A 23,555-nucleotide genomic window follows, 5' to 3' on the forward strand; every position below is an offset into this window, starting at 1 on the left:
ATTGTTGGCAGCGCTTAAAAAGGCAGGTGTGCATGGAGCGCTACGGTGCCCTGCACAGGCAGCATGTTCCTTCCCTTGTCCTCTGTGTGTGGAAGCTCAGCGCCTGCCTGCCCTTGGTAAATCTGCACCTATTTTACCTGACCCCGATGATCCCCCATGGCTGCAAGCTGAGGCTCCTGCCTGCCCTCGGTAAAGCGCACTGCAGGACGAGCATTAGCATATCAGCCGCAATGCTGCTGCTGACACTGACCCTTCTGCCTTCTTACAGCCGCACTTCCGCTTCCAGGTAACGTCTGTATTGTGCAAGTGTTGAGGACAAGTCAGGCAAAATAGAGTGCGAATGCACTCAGCCAATCCCAGGTTCAAACAAGCATTTACAAATGCAATAGGACTCGTATTTACGCAAGCCCTATTGCATTGTAAAAAAAGTGCATTTACAAATCAACAGGACTCGTATTTACGCAAGCCCTATTGCATTGTAAACAAAGTGCAGGCGTCCAAATAGGAACGAACAGAAGTGGGGGGGGGTTGTTGTGGTGGGCAGAGAAGTAATGGACTGTGAGAGGGAACGGGGGAGGCAGGGGAACAAAATAGCTTTTAAAGTAAAGGGGCTGATAGCCTTGGAAGGAGAAAAGAGATTACATGGTCGTCAGGAGGCCGGACTAACTTCCTGAAAACCAATCACAATGCAGAATTTAACATTTCGGCCAATTACAATGACAGGTAAAGCTAGGAGGAAAGTGGGCGGAGCTTCCCTCACCATACTGTATCCAGCATCTCTCGACAAGACAGCGCATGCGCCGCCTAGCCGAGAACTAAGAAGACATCCTTAAAAAAGATTAACAGCATGTCTTTTTAGAAGTGCAAGAGGCTCGGCACGGGTCACAGAGAGGTATTTAGAGCATTCCGGAGGTGCCAGTCATACATTTGTATGGTTTATTTGCATTCTTTCTTCCTACTGAGGTAGATTAAGAGTATCAAGTTAACAATCCCTGACTTTGCGGTGCACTTTGGAGTTTAGTGGGTGATGTGGCAGTCACCTGATATTTTCACATTAGGCCTTTTGGATGGTACCAAGACTTTTAATTGTTGACATATGCTCACCTGGAGTATGATGACGCTGCTTCAGTGCTGGAATAATGAACTCTGACTTCTTCCCATTAATATGGAGCCTAGCTATCAGCCTGGTTTTGGAGTTTTGATGTTTTGTAATCCCTTTTATTGTATTCTGTTTCCTAGTTTATATTAAAATTCTTTAAACAGGATACATTTGGTGAGAAAAGGATACTTTTGATACAAGCCATTTACAAAGATCCTTTACTTTCTGAAAAGGAACTTGGCCAGTTTGATTTCAAGAGGCCAAATAAAGTGCAAAACATTGTTTCAATTATTATGAGTTCAGTTTTAAACCGGTGGAGACATAAGCAGCTCTCTATCTCCAAAAGGAAATTGTGCCTCAGGCATTCAAAGTTCATGTAGTGATAGCCTGAGCTATTTTTTAGGTGTAGTTGCATAACATGCACATATATTTGGAACTGATTTTGATAATGTTTCATCAGGCTTGCCAGAGGTCTCATATAGACACGGAAGAGTAGTGGTGATGGTCATCTAAGCCTTTTCAGACACCACATTTCCTACCATTAATCAAGGTGAAGTAATCCCCTAAATGATGTGCTGGTTGTAGTTTTGAGGAATCATTGAGCAGACTGCATATATAACCCATTCACATTTCTTCAGGCGATTTGACTGTATTACATAATCCACTGAGTCCTAAAACCCAATTCTGTTCTCAGGTGACTTCTCCTTCTGAGACCTTGCTGCTGAAGGGGAGGTTGGACATCAGGCAATAGGTGGAAAGTTAATTTGGTGAAAGCATCTGGCACACCACTTGAATGGTGTCATCTGGCTGAACACAAAAAGCATTGCGCAGGATTACCACTATTTGGCATTTGTGTGCTCGAGTTATGTAGAACAACAGAATGAAACATTTTACTATGCATTGTCAAAACTATCTCATAAGACCTTATGTGCAACATATGCAGGTGTGAGTCCTTTACTTTATAGTTCCAGTACACAGTGATTTCTGAACTGGTGAGGCCTTAAAAAGGTGTCTGGAAGCAAAAGCCCATCAGTACTACTGATGAGTTAGCAGGGACATGTTTGCCTTTTCTGGTTTTAAATGGCGTTTTGTACAGTAGAAGGGGTGAGTGGGTGAAGATGCTTCCTTGCTAGGATCCAATAAAGGAGATCTGATGTGAATCTCAAACCATGCATTCTTTCAGAGGGGACTCTTTAAGGCAGTGTGGTCGAAGCACATATCTCATTGTGACTGTTGTTCCTAATGGAGATGTGGTCATGGGGGCGTGGCTTGGACGCCGATGTAGGTGGCAGCGGACTCCGGAGCTCCTCCGTGGCCGCCCTTCTCCCACATATATCCTGGCCTTAATTCCGGGTCCCCGACCCTGGACGGCACTCCCCTAAACCCCGTGCCCTTGCTGAACGGGGGGCAGGATGAATTGAGCCCCACGAGCGGCGTGGAAGAACTTTTAGAGATGCCCGAGGTGGCTGGGCAGAGCGATCCCAAAATGGCGGCTGGAGTCTCGAAGGTGGGTGCCTGACTGGGGCTTCCCCCGGCGTGCGATAAGACCCCTGGAGCTCTGTGAGGTGAGCGAAGGGTGCGAGACCCGCATCAATGTGGCCCAGACGGGTGGGGAGCTTGCAGTGTGGCCCTGAGCGATCCTACAAGGAGACAACCTGAGAACTGCCTGGCCCCAAGATGGCAGTGCCCTCATGGCGCCAGGGCGACATTTGAAGGAGCACCAACAGCGAAGTATAAGACCCCGAGAGGCGACAGTTCACTGGCTGGGACTGGGACTAGGCGAGCTCTGCTAGCGCTGAAGTAAGGAGGGTGCCCTTGACCTGGGAGCTGTCGAAGTGGGCGGACGAGCGGGAGACCCGCTATAGCCTGGCCTCATTTATGGGTCCCGGACCCTGGACTGTACTCCCTTAAACCCCGTGCCTTTGTTGAGCGGGGAAGCGCAACGAATTGAACCCCACGAGCGGCGTGTGAGAAATTTCTGGCATGCTCGAGGTGGCCGAGCGGCACGATCCCAAAATGGTGACCGGAGTCGCGAAGATGGGTGCCTGACTGGGGCTTCCTCCTACGTGCGAGGGGATCCCTGGAGCTCTGTGGGGTGAGCGGAGGGTGCGAGGCCTGCGTTGACGCATCCAAGACAGGTGGGGTGCTTGTAGTGAGGCCCTGAGCGATTCTACAAGGAGATAACTTGAGGACTGCCTGTCCCCAAGATGGCGACGACCTAATGGTGCCGGGGCGACATTTGCAGGAGCATCAACAGCAGAATATAAGACCCCGGGAGGCAACAGTACACTGGCTGGGACTGAGATAAAGTGAGCTCTGCTAGCGCTGAAGGAGGGAAGGTGCCCTTGAGCCAGGAGCTGGTCGAGTGGGCAGACGGGCTGGATCCTCGCTCGTGGAGTAGTTCTGCGCCCTGAGTTCTCTAACCAGTACCCCTCTGCATTACTTGGCCACCGTGTTGAGATAGAGGAGTTTGGGAGTGACAAGCAGTGAGTTGTCCTCACCTTACGACTACAAGCCTGATGGGACCATGACTAGAGGGAAAAGAACAGTGACCCCGGTGGTGCGTCCTGAGGGAGGGGTCTGGACTAGTAATAACGCGGAACAACGCAAGACACCATTGCTGAGGGCCACTGATTACAAGCATCCTAATATTGAAGGGGGACCCTGACTGAACTGTGCTGACTACTGCAAGTGTAACTTTGGACCTGGAGCTGGGTGGCGGGACTAGCCGCTAGCACACGCACCCAAGATGGTCAGGGGGAACAGGAAGAAGGGCTTTGAGGCACTTAGACTTGATGATCCAGGGCACACCATGGAAGATGAGGACACGGCGGCTGGTCCCAGCGGCTTTGTGCAACCACGGGACCCTTCTCTGAGCGACATCATGTAAGCCATCGTGGCCTCGAGGGAGGCTTTGGAGAAAAGAATGGACTCCATAGGCTCCGACCTCTCTCTCCTGAAAGATGACCACAGAAAGCTGAAAGAACGGGTGGCGACTAATGAGACGGCCATGAAGGACATTCCAGATGAGGTTGATGACCTGAAGAAGTCCTTGACTGAAGTGGTGCAGAGAGTCCGCGTGTTGGAAATTCGAGCAGAAGACAGTGAAGGGCGTTCTCGACGTAATAACCTCCGCATAGTGGGAATCCTGGAGCGAGAAGAGGGATCAGATGCCGTCCGCTTTGTAGAAACCTGGTTATGGGCGAAGGTGGCCCCAGAGGGCCTTCCCCCTTCTATGCGCTGGAGCGGGCCCACAGGGTTCCGGCGTGACCACCTAAGCCTGGGGCCCAGCCACGCCCAATGGTGGTAAGGCTCCTTCACTACCGGGACCGGGACCATATCCTGCAAAAAGCCAGTGAGCTGCAGAGTCTGCGAATCGGCAACAGTAAAGTTATGATCTTCCCGGATTTCACAAGAGACGTTCAACGACAAAGGGCCTCCTTTTTAGCGGTTAAACGGAAATTACGGACTCTGCACCTTCCTTATGCAATGCTGTTCCCGGCCCGATTGAGAGTCACTGCTGAGGGATCCACGCACTTTTTCCTCACCCCACAGGCAGCCTGGGAATGGCTAGAGGCCCGTGGGGAGACCGGTGGGCGCTCATCAGCTACGACCTCACCTCGACGTCGCTCCCCCATCGTGACACCGACGCAATGACCCGGCTCCCCTGCAGGCTGGCGTCAAGAACGAGACAAGGTGGTATTGGCAGTGGCGGCCATCAGCCAGGGAGACTTCAGCCCATCCAGCAATACGTCAGAACGCACAAGGAGTGGGGACCTGAGCCCTGGTTCCAGCAGTGTCCATGGGCTATCGAAGGCGGACCTACCGGTGGTCACTCCACAAACAGCGGACGGAGTGTTTGGCTGATGGGGCTATAAGGACGACAAGGCTGCCTATGTGAGGTATCGGGGGTATATGCTAGGCCTTGGGGCGTCAGTTATAGGGGGGGGAGGTCTTCACTGATGCTTTGGGGTGCTCTCATGGGGACCTGGTGCACGGAGATGAACTCCTGGGAGGGGGAAGGTGACTTCCGGACCTCTTGGTTCGACGTTCCAAGCAGCCTGAACTGAATTAGACGCTATAAGTGTTATTTTCTTGGTTTGGATGGGGATGCCATGTTGGACTCCTGTCCTGGGGAGGGGAGTTGGGGAGGTTTTGCTTGCTTTATTTATGGGGTATGTGTTATAATGAAGACTCGTGAACCCAAGTAAGTTAACTCTTCTTTATTGATGTCACCCTGCTCTCCAACTGACAGGATTAAGTCGCATTCCAAAGATGACTGGGGGGAAGATACCAAGTGGATGAGGCAGGGAGGGGGGGGGTGGAGCGTACCACTTTATTAAAGTTTGATAAGCATGCACAGGCTACAACACATCTCCCTTTGAACCAACAAAGCATTTGCCAAAACAGCTTAAGTTACAACACATCTCCCTTGGACCGAAAAGAAAGAGGGATGGAATAGAGGGGGAGGAGAAGGGGAAGGCAGGGGTGGGGGGGGAAACTGGCACTCAATGACAGTAACACACAGTGATGAGGACCCTAATAACACAACCCCCAAGGGGCGGTTGGAGAGGCTAGGAGGGTATAACTCTGGTCAAAAAACAAGTACCTCCTCCTGGAACAGGTAGAAAAAAGTTATTAGAACACATAGTTTGGATCCTGTACCTCTTCGCTTTGTACCATTCTTACTTGACTCCTCTCCCCTTCCTTACACACCCTTGCGAAGTGGCCCCTTCTGTTACACTTCATACACATAGAATTTCGAGCCGTACAATGCATGCTATTAGCTAGATGATTATTGCTTCCGCACCTGAAGCATTTCAACCCTTCTGTGACATTAAAGGGCTTATCACTCTTTACCTCTTTAGATTTGATCTTGTTACCTTCTCCTTCTCTTTTATCTTCCAACACCAACCCTTTGATTTTGTTCACACAACCCATGGATTCTTTAGGTTGTTCCATCTCCTGGATGCATTTTGCGGTGTGCTCAATGGAGTGGGCGATGGCCACCGCTTCGCTCAACGAGGGATTCTTTGCCAGAAGTTTTTCTTTTATCTTGGGATTATGGGTGCACCTCACCATTTGATCCCTAATGAGGGAATCGTTCAACTCCCCAAACTCACACAGCTGTGTGAGACCTCGGAGGGCAGCAATGTAATTAGTTATGGATTCACCCTTTGCCTGCACTCGTGAAAAGAACTTGTGACGCTCAAGCACAACGTTAACCTTGTCCCCAAAATGAGTCTCTAGTTTAATCATTGTAATTTTGAAGACATCAGAATCTAACTCGTCGTCTTCCAATGTTGGGTTTGGGAGAGTGTCATATATTTTCCTCCCTTGCACTCCAAGATTATGAAGCAAAACATGTTGCTTCCGCACCGCTGAGAATTTTTCCCCCCCTATATATGAGTCAAACAAGTTGATCCAATCCTTCCAGTGTATATCTGGATCGCCGATGTCATTTAGGAAGGAGGGGGGGGGGTTCATAGATGAAGCTGCCATGTGGAAGATTAGCAGCTGGAAGCACCACTGCACTAGAAAGGAGTGAAAAGGAACCTATGAGGTCCTACAGATGCCCGGATATTTGAAATGTTTACTTACAGAAGACAGGGAACTAAGTTATGCAGAGGGGAAAATCGTAACCCAGGAGCGGTAATTGACTTCCTGTGACAGGTGAAACAACAATACTAAAGGTAGAGGGGGACAGCTGTATGACCTAGACAATGAGCAAAAAAAAAAAAATACTGCTTACACCTGAAGCTAGGAAAACTGTAGGTGTACTTAACACAGTACCCTGAAACTGATGGAGAAATTCCCCTATGCCTACGCTGCTTAATGGAAAGTCAAAGAAGTCCACAATTTAAATAAATTGGATTATTAACGCACAGTTGTCACCATTAGAATGTTCACCCCTCCCAAAACCCATGCATGAGCTGATAATGTCTGCTACCTAAGTACTCCTCCTCTACAATCAGGAGGTTGCACTTTTAATTCTGATTTGACTGTTGTGCAAATGGACGATCTCACATCTATCACGTATGTACCATGTATACACTGTTAGAACATTGCACGGTGCACTAGAGAACTTACAGTAGTACCTTTTTTTTTTCCCTTAGTAATATGCTGCGAGGACGAGCAGCAATGCACATTAATGAAATGTTGTTGTTGTATAGCTTTATTTCGAAATATTTCATTTCATAAAAGCATTGCAGTAAAAACAAGTACAGGAATAAAAACAGTTATACAATTTAAAAATCAAGAGAAGAAAGCATTAAAAAAATAAAATATACAACAATGCTAAAAAACGTCCATCTTGGGACAATCATACGGACACATACTTAATCATCCTTGGGGGATGGAATGGGACACAACAATAGGTAAGTGGGCCGATGAATTATAAATTGGCGCCCTTACTGGAGGATCATCATCCTCGCGGATCTTATCCTCCAAGCCCACCCCAGGTATTTCGCCAAGCCACAAGCGAACAAAGGTTGAGGGTCTGATCTTAGCAGATATAGGGCCTCCGAATATGACCGTGTGCCCAGCCTCAGACAAAGCGGTTTCAACCATCTGCGGCGAGGACTAGTATATGCAGGACATACAAACATTAGATGGAAAATAGATTCAACACTGTTCGTACAGAAAGGGCAAGTTGATATAGTTTGCCAGGGGGGTTTCCAGTTTGCTGTCCATGATCCCAGGGGCAGAACACCAACCCTGAATTTAAAATACAGCGCCCTATCTGTTGGGTTGGAAATCACATCCAAATAGTGTTCTCTATAGGGGCGGCCTTTAATCGACAAAAACTCCACCGCAGATCTACATAAGTTGGTTTGTTTAGCTCTCTCATTATCCACCCACGCCCAGAATAATTTCTTTAATAATTGTTTGGGTGGCGAAGATCTATTGGCCCAGGCGTCATCCAGACCGAGTTCACAAAGCAGACGCTTTACTTCCGAGAGCCAACCGATCTTACACCAACCCGAGGTGGAGAGGAGCTCACGGAGAGCATCTGCATAACTCGAAAGTTCAGGAACATTCCATATACGGGCCCACAAGAGAAGGGGGCGTAACTTCGCCTGCTCAGCTATGGAACGTGTACCTGTGTCGAATAGGAGAGGGAGAGTTGGGGAGCTATGAGGAAGCCTCATTAAATCTTTGTGGAATTTGTTCTCAAGATGGGATAGAGTGTCAAATTTCTGAGTACCCCACAACTCCGCCCCATACAGTGCCGCACTCACAGCTTTTGCCCTATAAATATCTAATATCACCCCGATAGGCTTAAGGGAAGAGGCACGATGTTCTTTTAATAGGGCGCCCGTGACCCTCCTATGAGCCAGGATGATCTTTTGGTGGTGCGCCTTCCAGCTCATGGAGTCACAGAGGCGAATTCCTAAATAATCGAATTCCCTTACCCTTTCTAAGGGAACTGAGTCCAAAGATGGAGGGTGGACTGTCTTCCTGGGGGGATTCAACACCAGGAACTTGGTTTTGCTAATGTTGATAACCAAGCCCCTGGTGGCACAGAAGCCCTGGAACCTAGTTAGCAGGGTTTGGAGGCCCACCGGGGATTTCGAAATCAGCAGGGTTTCATCTGCAAACAGGAGTGTTGGTATCTTCCTGCCCGCCAGGGAAGGGGCGTCTGCTGGTAGCTGGAGCAGATGCTCCACCACTCCGTTTAGATATAGTGAAAACAGAGTGGGGGCTAGCACACACCCCTGGCGGACCCCCCTGTCTACAGAGATGCGAGGTGTTTTTTCACCCTGCGCACCCCATCTGATTCGGGCAAAATTTTTCTCGTGGAATTTAATAATTAGTGCCAGCAAGTAAACGGGCATACCCAGACCCTCAAGAACAGCCCACAATTGGTTGCGTGGGACTAGGTCAAAGGCAGTCCGCAGATCTATAAAGGCAAGATACAGACTGCCCTTGCCCAGTTTGACCACTTTCCAATACAGCATAAGGAAACGGAATGTCTGCTCGATTGTGCCGGTACCGGATCTGAAGCCGGCCTGAAAGTCAGACAAAACCTGCGCTTCCTCAGCCCATTGGAGAATCCTCCCTAAAACCACCTTCCCTGCTACCTTCTGAGTGGAATCAAGCAGACTTATGGGTCGGTAGTTGGCAGGATCGTCCCTACACCCTTTTTTGAAAATAGGGACAACTTCCGCGCCCCTCCAAGAATCCGGAAATCCACCGCCCTCCAAGGCCTCATTTAGGAGTTTAGCAATGAGTAAGCTCCACTCCTCTACATTAATCCGTAGCAGGTCGCCAGGGACTCCATCTGGGCCCGCTGCCTTATTGGGCACAATACACCTAATTGCTACTTCTACCTCCTTGGGTGGAAAGGTAGAGTCAAAGTGTAAGCTGTTATCCGGTATTATGTAACTATCGCCCCTACACTGACCATTAGCCCCCAGAGAATTGGAATAGAGTTTTGAAAAATGGGCCAGCCAGGCGTCCCCTGTGATGTTGCAGGTCAACAGTGAGTCGACTGGCCTATCCCTGCCTCTAAACAAGGCCCAGAAGGCCCTTGAATCCTTTCTGGACCCAGCATCCATTAATTCACTCCAGAAATTAGTTTTGTGGGTAGCCCTTGCCACCTCTTGGGCTTTTCTGTATTCCTTCCTAGCAGAGGAAATCAAACCAGGGTCTTTCAGGCCTACTGCTCGGATAAGGTTGCTTTTGGCCAGACGACAGGCAGGTGAGTACCATTGATCTCTGCCCCTTAGTACAGTTCTCCACTTATCCCCACCCCTTCCCTGGGGAACTAAGAACAGGTTGCCAAGTGATGCGATGGTCTCCGTGAAAGTCGTGAGAACGGCTTCATCGGGGTCCAACGTACCCAAAGTACCCTTGGCTTCCAACATTATGGTTCTTGCTTGGGCCATTCTTGATTCATCTAAAGCCACTTTGGCCCATTTCAAACGTCTCCCGCAGTTGGATGGAACAACTTCGTTAGATGATTTCCAGGTGGACCGGGGCGATACTAAATCCCCTGCCTCCCATGGTAGAACGAGCGATAAAACCAAGGGATTGTGATCACTATCCGATGTTTGTTGGACATCCATATCGAGAAAATGCTCCCACAAATTGTGGTTCAGCAATATATAATCTATTCTAGAGGTGTGGCCCACCCTATTATAGGTGTGCGCACCCCTTGTATCTGATTTGGAACGGCCGTTTGTGGCTCTTAGGGCATATTCCAAACAGAGAGAATTGATGTCGATAGCATTCTGTGACCATTTTTTGATGGGGTCGAGAGTGAGCAAGGGGATACCTCTCTTGGCATCGTCCTCCCAGGTATCCAGAATGTCTTCACAGGCCAGTGGTTCGAAGCAACAATTAAAATCGCCAGCCAAGACAATAAAGGAATCAATGTCGCAACCACCGAGCTCTTCTTCAACTCCAGAGGAGGATAGAGGAGAAGAGTTCCCCACCCGGCCCCCCCTAAGATACAGGTTAAACAATTCCATAATCCTACCCCCCGGGCACCGAATGGTAAGTCTCAGGAGATCTGGCGATTGGGTATTTATGTGTTTTATGGTAAGCCCCAGAGAGATACTGACCCAGACAAGGAGGCCACCAGAAGGGCGGCCTTTGCTGCCTTTAGACTTGGAGGCCGGCACGTGGTACGTCGCAAAACCAACCCTGTGCACGGGCTCCAGGCACCAGGTTTCTTGTAGGAGACAGATCCCAAAAGGCTCCACAAAGGAATTCCAGTCAGGTTTATTTAGATTACGCACAAGCCCTGCCACGTTCCAACTTAAAATCTTGAGCGAGGAACTGCCTACCGAGCTTTTACAAGGTTGGGCGGCAGTAGCTGGGTAAACAACATGAATACCGTCAAGCCGGGGATGCTGAGGATGAGCCACAGTTGACAGCGAGTCATGGGCTAACAAGATCGCTGCTGAGGAAGTGCTGGCATTGCCATCGGGCAGGGGAGAGTACAGCAAACCCTGGACAGGGGTGGCCTGGGGCATAACCTGGATCAGGGGAACAATGCTCCCCATGTCCAAGGTGGTCAACAGTGGTGAAGACTCAGCCTCCACCTGCGCGGTATTAGATTTGATTAATGGTACCGGCGCAGGGGATGTTACAAGTCAATCCACATCTTCAAGGCTGGCAAACCTGTTAGAGGTTGTAATACCAAGCCAGCCTCTAGTTGGATTGTGCTCCTTAGGGACAAACCCCCAGCTGAACTGCTGGGGAACCAGAGTCCAATTACCCCCCTGAGGGTGCACAATCCGGGGTGGATTGTGAAATGAAATGGTAGGTTAGAGCTAATTAATGCTTGTAAGACCACACACAGTAAGCACAGATGACCTCAGAGCCTGGATATAAACATGGTCGTATTTTCACCTAAGAAATTCTAAATGTGGTGTAGATGAAAGAAACGTTGCTTGAGAAATAACCAACAATATACCCCTGCTATGAACTACATCAATTTAAGTAGGTTCCAACTTCCTGACTTGATGCCGATGACCTGCAGTTGGTAAAATGCTCGACGTCAACTCCTGACTTGATCACCACTGGACACGTGAGGGCACTAGATTACAGGTATTGATTCCCTCAAGATATTTCAACAGTATGAAATCTGCACCTTTTCAACCATGCATTTAATGATATGGAATTTCTACGTGAGAATTCCTTCCCCACAATTATTATTATGTCTTTACTTCCTTTCCTTCCGCCCGCAACTTGTAAAAATGGTATGAATATTAATAACACCACAATCCATAAAATGTTCTGCAGGCTGTCACCTACTAACAGGTTTATAGTCTTTACAATGCTGTGCCTGTCAGCGCGAGGAACAGTTGACTTATTAGGTTTTTTTTTATTTTAGTTTTTTTTATGCGCAACCTTTTCTTCAACTCCGAACAGCTGTGCCTATCAGCGTAGGAAATGAAAAATGCAAATAGGCTCGAAATTTCTCCTGCCGTTACCCTCCGCCTCAGATTTCAAATGCGCTTCTCTTTCCCAAAGACTGAATGTCATATGTTTCACTTCAAAGTCTTTATTTCCTATTAATCACTTGCATCGCCGTCACTATGCCATGCGCCCTCTTGTGGTTTCCTCGCATCATCGCACCCGCGCCTGAGGCGGGAACAGCTGAGAGGAGTTTCACGCCTCACTGATAACCTGACAGCGCCGCCGCCGGTAATTAATCACTTCAGTGAATGCCTGCGCGCTCCTCTCTTCCTCAAGAGAAATGCTTTGCTGAAGCACACAAAATAGTCTCACACAAGAACACCCAAACGTATTTCAAAGCGGCACTTCGTTTCTTCACAGCCCGCTGATGACACGCCACCCAATTTATAGATGTTAGCTAGTATACACGTTCCAGTCAGTCAGAATCGCAATTTTCTCCTTTCCCAACTGAAGATAGATTCGGCAAGCGTGTAACCAGGCTTATAATAGCTTCTAGAATACAGGTATTTTTCTTACTATAGCATTAATATTCTTTTGCTGACCCGTTTAAATTGTTATTTCTAATTTCTCACGTCGCATTCACTCCTTCTTTCTGCGCTGGCCGGAGTTTGTCACACACTCCCCATGCCTTCATTTACTCACGGCACAGATCCCGAAGGTCTCTCGGCTTAGCTGGTACTTCATAAATCAGTGTAGCACCGCGCCGACTGTCATTCCGCCATAACAACAGCTGCAAGGTCCGTTGAGGGCACTTATAGATAAACGTGACTGGATTTAATCACGGCTTCTGCTTCAATAAATCTCCCGAAATCACCTGATGACAGACCTTCCTGAATACTTAGGCTACTGGTCGGTCGAACAGAAATCACAAATGGAACTTTTCACCTCATATGTACCAAGCACGAACTTCACAGCATCACTTGAGCACCGGTTGGAGAGAGTACTGAAAGGGGAGGTCACATGCTGGGCCCCCTGCGCCAGGTTCTTCTCCTCGTCGCCAGTGTTATAATGAAGACTCGTGAACCCAAGCAAGTTAACTCTTCTTTATTGATGTCACCCTGCTCTCCAACTGACAGGAATAAGTCGCATTCCAAAGATGACTGGGGGGAAGATACCAAGTGGATGAGGCAGGGAGGGGGGGTGGAGCGTACCACTTTATTAAAGTTTGATAAGCATGCACAGGTTACAACACATCTCCCTTTGAACCAACAAAGCATTTGCCAAAACAGCTTAAGTTACAACAGTATGGTTTAAGGGGCCTGGGCGTGTTGGATAGGAAATTGGGGTGGAATGTCATAAAGACCAATGTCTGCAATGGGACCCGCATTAGGTTACACATGTCTCACGTGGAATGTTAGGCGTATGCACACTATGCATAGGCGCCACAAGATACACTCCTTTTTAGTACGAAGAGGTCTTCAAATCGCCTTCCTACAGGAGACACACCTCATGGCAAAGGAAGGGAAATCTCTTCAACGCCGGTGGAGGGGCCAAGTTTATCACACTGTATTCTCGGCATATGCCAGGGGGGTCTTAATATGGATAAGGGCAGGGGTTCCATTTCAGTGTACGACACAACTGGTTGACCCAGAGGGCAGATATGTAGTGATACAGGGGAAATTAGATGGTAGGAATTTAACGATGGGAGGTTTGTATGCCCCAAATGTAGAACAGTCCACTTTTTTCTCCTCGTTGTCCCGTAATTGGCTTCAGTCCTGGTGGGCCCATTGCTCCTTGGAGGAGATTTTAATTGTGTCACAGACATTGCCCTAGATCGATCACACCCCCCATTACCGAATGCACCAGCGGGCAAACTGGCGATTGCGCGCTCTACCTGGCAATGACAATGGGGATTGGTTGACACCTGAAGGGTTCAGCATCCAACAGTTAGGGATTATTCCTTTTTCTCTGCCCTCCACGAATTGCATGTCCGTATAGATGCATTCCTGTGCTCCCCTGATGTGCATGGAGATATTTGCACTAGTGCGTATCTCACTCGCACCGTCTCTGACCATAACCCGCTGATGGCCCAGATAAAGTGGTCACGACTGCGCCCCAGAATTCCTACCCGGAGATTGCGCCTGGAGGCGCATGAGGATCAGGTCTTCAAAACCACTATAGCCTCGAGTATAGAAAACTACTTTCAGATTAATGAGGGGTCTGCGGGGTCGGTCACTATTGAGTGGGATGCCTTCAAATTGCTAGTGCGTGGGAGCTGTATTGCGACGGTATCAGGGACTCGGAAGACCTTACTACAAGACATCCAACGGGAAGATGAGAGCTTACGCACCCTGAAGAAAGAGCGGCCAGAACGCCCGGATAAACAGGAAGCCTTATTGGAGGCTAGGGAGGCAGCTGCGGCAACGGTAGAACGCCTTCGATGTTTTGACCACAAGTCCTATCTTACAAGGGCGCACTCAGAGCGAGATAAATCGGGAGCCCTCCTGGCCTGGCTGGCCAACCCAGCTCGCCTTGACTCAGTTATATTAGAACTCAGAGATCCATCGGGCAGGGCCCGTTTTGATCAACAGGGGATAAATGAGCTGTTTTTTGATTTTTACACAAAGGTCTACCGCAGCAGGGTTCTCCCGTCGGAGGACGACTTACAGAGCTTCATGTGGGATTTGCACTTGCCAGAATTGGAGGATGAAGATGCGAAATTGTTGGGTAGAAACTTTGAGGTGAGAGAGGTGAGGACAGCCATTAAAAGTATGGCACGGAACAAAACACCAGGCTCGGATGGCTTCCCGGTGGAGTTTTATCTCACTTATATCGACCTCCTAGCGCCCCGGCTGACATGGCTCTACAACGAGGCTAAGAGGCTGGGTAGGTTGCCGGATTCTACCTGGGAGGCGATCATTATTCCATTATTGAAACCAGGCAAGCAGCCCTGGGATAGGTCGGCATATCGCCCATTGTCTATGCTCAACCTGGATTATATAATCTTGAGCAAAATTTTGGCGACGCGGTTGCTCCCCCACATGTCCACACTGATTCACGTAGATCAATCCGGGTTCATCCCTGCCCGCAATACCGCGCTTAATATATGACGACTCCTATATATTTTGGACGCTGATACCTATGAAGTGGACGAAGCAGCAGTGTTTGTTGTCGACATTGAAAAAGCTTTTGATAGCTTGGAGTGGAACTACCTCTTTCATGTTATGCGTAGGATGGGGTTGGGTCCGGATTTTGTGAGTTGGACGGCTCTACTATATAAGGACACAACGGCCAGGGTCCGGACAGGGGGAGTAGTCTCGGAGGCATGTGCAGTGGGTAGGGGCACACGCCAGGGTTGCCCCCTCTCACCATTGCTCTTTGCCATAGCGGTGGAGCCATTGGCAGCGCATGCTCGGTCGGGTCAGGCATATCAGGGGTTGGATGTATACGGGCAAGTGCATCATATCGCGCTCTATGCAGATGACCTCTTGATGTTTTTAGCGGATACAGGTGACTCCCTGCGGGGAGCGAAGTCCCTACTGCAGGCGTTAAGTATGGTGGCTAGATTAAAGGTCAACTGGGCGAAGTCGTGCCTATTCCCGACTCGGGAACGTAGGACGTGCCCGCGATCTACTGAAGGGGTGACCTGGGAGGAGAGATGCCTTCCCTACTTAGGCAAAGCAATTTACCACGAACAGGGAGACATCCTAGAAGGGAATGTGGGGAAGGCGATCAAGCGCAGCAAAGGCAAATTTTGAATTCTGGGGCACGCTTCCGCTATCTCTAGCGGGAAGAGTGGCACTCCTCAAGATGGTGACCCTTCCGAGACTGCTCTACTTCTTTAGGACTCTTCCGATCTGGATTCCGGTGAGCTACTTCCGAAGTTTAAGGATGATGGTTAATGGCTTTTTATGGGGGTCGGGCAGACACAGGATGGCGCTCAAGAGGCTCATGAGACCCCGGGCAGAGGGAGGACTAGCGGTCCCGGATTATGAGACGTCCTTTTTGGTGGCTCAACTACAGTGGCTCACACAATGGGTAGCGAGGGCCACCAGAGAAGAAAGGGAGTCCGGTGAGCCGGCGGGCCCCGTGCAAGTTTTGTCTCGCATAGTCTGTGCCTCCCGATTGGGGATATGCATCTCACTCAGGAATTTGCCACGGCCCGGAAATGTTGGCATAGGTACCTGCGAAGGGGGGGTTAAAGATCCCTTACGCACCCGAGATCCCACTGAAAATTTGTAGGGCACTCCCTCATGGAGGTACATGGCAAAGTTTGGAGGCCTGGGAACAACAGGGTCTAGAGACCATAGGCGACTTATATGAAGACGGCTCGTTGATGCCATTTGACCTTCTGAGAGAACATTTTGAACTACCTAGAGGTGACTTTCTAGTACATGCTGCGTTAACGACGGCGATTCGCAAGCATTGGAAACTGGACATGACAGAGCCTCCGACAGCTATGGGTTGCCAATATGTAGTGGTTGCTGCGGGGACCATCAAAGCTGTCACGTGCCTATACAAACGTATGACCCTGGAGGAAATCCCTGACACGGCGTGGAATGGAATCGTGGAAAGGGCTTGGAAGGGGACGCGCAACGCTAGGTTCAAGCTGGTGCATTTCCACATCCTACACAGGGCATACCTGACCCCAGTCCACCTACATAAATATTTCCCAACCCACTCTGCGGCCTGTCCACGGTGTCCGGCGGAGGTTGCTGATTTCCAACACATGTTATGGTCCTGTCCAGCACTTGACTCCTTTTGGCAGTGGGTGACGGAGCTATTAAGAAAGGTTACAGAAAGGGACTTGCAATCCTCAATGGCACACTGCGTCCTGCATTAATTTCCCCACACCTCAAAGAACAAAAGTACTAGTAAGTTTCATGACCTGAGGTTGATCTTAGCGAAAAGAACTATAACTTCCCAATGGAAGGTGAATAAAGGTCCCAGTGTAGAGAAATGGAAAACTGAGTTCTGTAAGTGGGCCCGCTGTGAAGGGGAAGTCCGGTTACTAAATGACACTTAGAACAGGCAATGAACAGGCACTAGAGAGGGCGAGAGCCTGGGAAAGATTAGTCATAGAACTCACACTTACGGCTGCTGAGGATGAGGAGACCCCCGCACATAGCCCTGTGACACGCTTGCCATAGTATAGCTTGAGGTCAGAAGGGAAGCTAGATTCTCGACTGCTGCCCCATTCCCGTGACAAACGATGACACAGTCTGCATGATTCCATTGGTCCCTTTACTAGATAGACCTGGAGGGGTCGGCCCCATCCCAAGATAGTAGTACTCCGACATGCCTGGGGGGTAGGGGGGTTGAGATGTTTGGTTTTATTGATGAGGAGGGGGGTAATTGGGGGTAGCGGAGGGAGGGTAGGAGTTGGGGCTGAGATTGGGGGGGAAGTCTAAGGGATATAGTCTACCAACTGTTTTATTTTTCAGGTGATATAACATGGACACTAGAAGACTGACTCTATGCAACTTTTGAGGGAGGAGAGGCCCCACTGTATGAATGTATTGTCATGGGTTGATGGCTATGAGGGGACTGTAATCCTGCTGTTCTGCCTTTTATTTTGTTTCTTATGCAATCAAAACAATAAAAATTGTGTTTAAAAAAATGGAGATGAGGTCATTCTTTGCAGTTCAAGGAGAAAGATGTAGTGCTCTGAGTGAGTCCCTTGCTCACTTTGCCACTGGATTCAAGCAAGCCGGGCTGAAGACGGCTGAAATGCCAGAAACCGGTCCTCGTTAGCTTGTTTCCGGTCCAGGGAAGGCATGGCTTGGCAGTTCGGGCTGGACAGTACCCATGAGGCACAGGGTCAGACTGATTTGCATATGGCCATGTCTGAACTGGGGTGGCAGAGTGGGCTAAAGAACGGTGATGGATTAAACCCAGGTCAGTTGACTGGGGGTGAGTGCTTGTATTGTCAACGCTCCGTCTATCATTTCCTTTGGTTTTTCTTTGTTCGCCATAAGTTGGCAGGGTATGTTCAGAGGTGAGTCCCTTGCTCACTTTGCCACTGGATTCAAGCAAGCCGGGCTGAAGACAGTTGAAATGCCAGAAAACGGTCCTCGGTAGCTTGTTTCCGGTCCAGGGAAGGCATGGCTTGGCAGTTCGGGCTGGACTGTTCCCATGAGGCACAGGGTCAGACTGATTTGCATATGGCCATGTCTGAACTGGGGAGGCAGAGTGGGCTAAAGAACGGTGATGGATTAAACCCAGATCAGTTGACTGGGGGTGAGTGCTTGTATTGTCAACGCTCCGTCCATCATTTCCTTTGGTTTTTCTGTGCTCTGAAAGATGACATGATTTGGGAGAAACTCCTCTGCTGTCAAGGTTTGGGCAGGGTGTAGTCATTGCGAATTCCCTAAGTATTTAGGCTAAGTCTCTTAGTGCTATCAGTAGGATAAATTAGCAATAGATATGGACTGGATCTTGGATACCTAGCAATGCTATACTAGCCTGAACACACTAAAAACCTATACTAAACCCATAGACTGTCCCTAAAATCACAAAGAAACGAGATGAAAAATGACTTAATGCTTCATCTGCTAAAGGAAATATGAGAAGAACTGAACTGTCCTTTACTTAAATAAATCCCTGAAAGCACTTGTAGCTGTTTCCTGAGCCAAGGCACATTGGAAGATGTAAGAATTTGGAAGAGGAGCCTGAAGCCCACTATAAGAATGTGTTATCCTGTGTAGAGGAATAGAAAAACATTGGGACCTGTGCTGTGACTTACTTTGACCTCTTTTATGCAGTAAGTAAGTGGAAGGGATGACAGTGAGTTATCTACCGAGATGGATCTCTAAATTGGAGCACCAGTTACCTGTCTCCCCTTAAGACTTACCCTTGATATATGAATCCTCCAATACTGCTGTCAGATTTTGTCTACTGAGTTCTCCAACAGCACAATGGCCTGATCATTGACTGTCGAGGACATCTGTAGCATGTGTTGTGGTCTTCATAAGATACTGTGGCCCTCTGCCAAACAGCTTTACGAGTGATAGGTGGTGCTGGTAAGCCTCTGCGTGCAGGTTGCACATGTCCATAATTTCAGGAATGCACTAATAATATACGGTGTGCCTGTTAATGTGGTCTCAAGGTGGAGTCCAGTACCTGCCATTGACAAGGCCTGTGCTATCATTGGCTGCTGCTCATTCACGGGCCCCTCCTGCTGGCTGCACTAGCCTGTGCTTTCTGATACTAGGGATAAGGGCTATGGCAGTGATGTTGAGTGGAAGGGGGACGTGTTGGTCAAGATCTGTTGGAACCTGGGAAAAGCCCAAGAAGCCATCGGCATCTCCCACAAGTGAGCAGGCTGTGTGCTCTGTTGTATACACAAAGGAATATAACACAGCAGTGTGTTGCAATGATGTGGTTTGTGTATATGCTCATGGCGAGTGGACAGTTTGTAGAAATTGACTATATGAGAAAATGTAATGAACTGACCAGGGAAATATCATTTGGAGCTTGACTATATTGTTCCTCTCTACCAGAAATCTAATATTCAGGTGGTGGGCGCCCCTATGGAGGCGAAACAACAACTTACAGTGGAGGGTCAGAGGGAAATGTTTAACGACCAACCAGGTGAATACCCCCAGTAGAACTACATAAATAACAAAAAGCCTGAAGGTCGAGTATAGCTGAGATACTTAAACTAACACTGGACGAATTGCACATCAAAGATTTTGATACATCAGTTATCAAAAGTCGGACTGGCTTTCAACAAAAGCTGTTTGAGTCCTATCAGCCCACCCAAATGGCGGAGCCTCATCATGTAGGACCCCCAAAACTAGGTCTGTGTGCGAAAGCCCAGATGTATTTTGGCTTCGTATCACTAGGCCATAGTTTGGTCACCGCAATTGTTCTTACAGATGGTGGAGCTGATGAGTGCAGTGCAAAAAAATTGAATAAAGTGAGGTGTATTAAAATGACTGTCAAGGCAAACAAAGAACTTTATTAGTGTTCACCTAAACTCAAGACTAAAAAATAGTGAGTGGACAGTGATTTTGTCACACTGTCCTCTCACTATTTTTTAGTCTGACCAATCCATCTTCCTGCTCCCCTATGTAGTCAAAGTGATTGAGACGGCCACTAACAAGCAACTCACAACCAACTTCAAACTTCACCATTTTCGAAATCAACACATCAGGATTCAGAAAGAATCACAACACTGAAACATCACTCATCACTGCCACTGATGACATTATAAACATCCTGGACCGAGGAGAAAGAGCAGTCTTCATACTGCCTGACCTCCCCATTCCTTTCAACACTGTCTCCCACAACACTCTCATCAGAAGACTCCACAAGCTTGGCATACAAGCATTTACTCTCAAATGGATCTGTTCCTTCCCCACTGGAAGAACCACCCTTCATATCAGACACCAGGAAACTGTGGTGTCGCACAAAGATCTTCCCTGTGTCCCACTCTTTTCAAAATATACATAACACCACTAACCGTCATCATCCGATAAGAAGACATCACTGTCAAGTCCTATGCCAATGATACCCAACTCCTCCTCTCACTGATGGACAAGACAAACACCACCAGAGCCAACTTAATCAACACTATGACCATGGTAACAGAGTTGATGCGAACTAACTGCCTGAAGCTCAACACAGATAAGACGGAAGTACTGGTCTTCTGCAAAAAGACGCCTCCCCATGGGATTCCACCTGGTGGATGTTGGAGCTAGTACCAACTTCCACACCCACTGACCACGAAAGAAATCTAGGGATAATCCTAGATGACAAGCCCAACATCCTCACTCATGAACCACACAGGAAATCTAGTGGTCATCCTAGATAACAATTTCAATATGACGGCTCAAGTCAACGCAGTGTGCACCCCCTGCTTCTACATTCCAAGCATGCTGCGAAAGATCTTCAAATGGTTGCCTCAGAACACTAGCTGGATGGTCACACAAGCTTTCCTCACCAACAAGCTAGACTACAGCAACACTTTCTGTGCCGAAATTGCCAAACAACTCCTAAACAGACTCCAGACCATCCAGAGTGCAGCCACAAGACTCATACTAAATTTCCCAAACCACACCAACATCACACCACACCTCAGGAAGCTTCACTGGCTCCCCATTCACAGGCACAGCCAATCCAAACTTCTCATACACACATATAAAGCCCTACACAACACAGGACCAGAATGCCTGAACAGCTGCATACACTTTCACCAACTAGGCTACACTTGTATTATTTACTCCATAAGACTCCACTAGTGAGAGTTGTATTAATTGCTTGTGTCAGAACATACTGAGATAATGGAAGCAATGAAGCTGGGAAAATCACACTCACAAATCAACATCAATCTAGAAATTGGGAAACTTAGTCAGATTGGGGAAATGTCTTGTCAGTTCTGGTCTAATTCTAACTCTGAAACTAACTGTTGAACCAGAGTGTAATGAAATCCAGGCCTTTCCAGGCTCTCGCAAACTCCACTTGTAAAATGATCACATTGTATCATATTTTTCAGAATTAGCAGTGCATTATCCTTTATTCATTATAAGGTGTTTTAATAAAATTGTTTTGGTGTTTCCCCTACTTTTGTCTCTATTTGCACATGTGAGATAAATAGGAATGCCTACCGGGAATGGTTGATGGTAGATTTGTATTCCAAAATGATTTTCAACTCTGACAGATATGTGTGTTAATAGTAGGGCCCAGGCCATTTAACAGTGCACTGATTTAAGCCCAGAGTTCAGTTTCTACGATCATAGCTACAATTAGTGTTGGTTGTGAATGTGGTATGATAAAACAACTTGCTTTATGTTTATTTATTTTATTTGGGCTTTTCTGTATATTTGTTATGCTATGGATCATTGCTCTCTGGAACTTTGAAGGATATTGAATGCATTTGGTAGGATGTACGTTGTTACAACGCATGCTTTTACCACGCATGCTGTTACAACGCAAGTTTTACAACGCAAGCCTTTACAACGCATTGCTTTGGGGGGTGCTGGATAGTGAATAGTTTAATTTACTATTCCAACTCCAGTCCCCGTGGATAGTAGAGAAGGTGTTGGATAGTAAATTAAAACTATTCCCTATCCTAGAGCGCCCCCCAGTGCAATGCGTTGTAATGGTTTTCGTTGTAAAACCTGCGTTGTAAAGGCACTGCGTGGTAAAAGTTGCGTGGCAAAGGATGTTTCCCCATTTTGTACCTTAGGGTATGGCCACTGATGAATGGAACTATAAAGCTGAAAGTAGTGTAGAAATAGACCTGGAGGTGGGCTTTTAGGTTACCCATGGCCTCACCAAAAATGTGTAGGCTAAAGTTAATTGTGGCCTAGCATAATTGTTTGTAAAATGTATGGTTGCTGGTACTTATGTATGTTTGTTGAGCAAAGGCTAGATGAATTTCCTATTTGTCGGAGAGCCTATGCTGATCAAAGTGCACACTGAAATATACTGGTGCATTTTTTTACATTTCAATACTGGTGGTTAGGCAAGGTTGGAGCAATTAATGAATTCTTCTGTTCCTCTGGCCATGCCAACTTACAAGAAGTTGTATAGTATGAACTAATTAACAATGTTGTATATGTAAAATAATCAGTCAATAGATTTTATGAAGGGATAATCCTGTCCCTTATTCAGAGGATCTGCAGTAGTGGAATGCTGTCCTTTCAAATGGGTTTGTGTGAGTACATCCACTTTCAGGAAGAAACACCCTCATAAAATATAAGGGTGTAGAGGAAATAATTTCTCTATGAGGAACACATTTTATACATTCAAAACAAACAGTGCAAAATAATTCTAGCACTACATTTCTCTACGTGAAAGTGTGACGTACTCAATAAAAATTGTTATACATTTGAATACTCACATAAATCAATCACTTACTCCCTGGACTCTTGAACAAGTCAGAAAAAAAGCAGATATTTACTCCAAACGTTTAAGTACCACCATAGATGCAAATGCCTGACTCTTAGAACACGTCTGTTGCTACCAATGGTTCGATTTAAAGCGAAGTCTAAAAGTTGCTCCAGTTGTTTATTCCTACATTCAGAGCATGTTTCAACTTTTTGGGGAATTCTTTAGGAATTGCAGGAATACTTACAGGAAGTTGGGACGGTCACTGCTTCCCAAGCATATGCCGATAGAGTAACATGCATGCATTTGGCGAATAAATGACCATCTGTACATTCACAAATGTAACAAGTGTGCATTTTGTTAAGTAATCTATTGCTGCATGTCCATCATCAACTTTTTGCTTTTGTTCTCCATGATAACAAACGTCTGTGTCCATAGTTGCATCTCTTTGTATGGATACAGATTTCAGAAATATTTAAAGACTATGACTTTAAATTTGCAATTAGCACTGACCTCCATGAGAACCGGCTTTCCAACTCCCTTGCATAGGATTTGCACTTTCGTAATATTGCATTAAAACCTTATGAGATTACAATTCATTTGTGTTCCTAATGCAAGCCATTTCCGAGCGTAAATTGTAATGTTGTAGCAGTCAATAATGGGAATAGTATTTCTATATTAATAAGAAGCATCACAGACAGTAAGACAGCACAAAATGCATAATAAAGTACAGTTTCATGCATGATAA

At 47.4% G+C, this 23,555-nt stretch overlaps 1 protein-coding gene across 1 annotated transcript in view; it reads right to left on the minus strand.

Annotated features, from left to right (window-relative positions):
• Positions 1-23,555, minus strand: part of LOC144762471 (adhesion G protein-coupled receptor F5-like) — a 937,058-nt gene that overhangs the window by 17,666 nt on the left and 895,837 nt on the right. The window lies entirely within an intron of this gene.

Source organism: Lissotriton helveticus, chromosome 6 (genome assembly GCF_964261635.1).
Source record: "Lissotriton helveticus chromosome 6, aLisHel1.1, whole genome shotgun sequence".
NCBI lineage: Eukaryota > Metazoa > Chordata > Amphibia > Caudata > Salamandridae > Lissotriton > Lissotriton helveticus.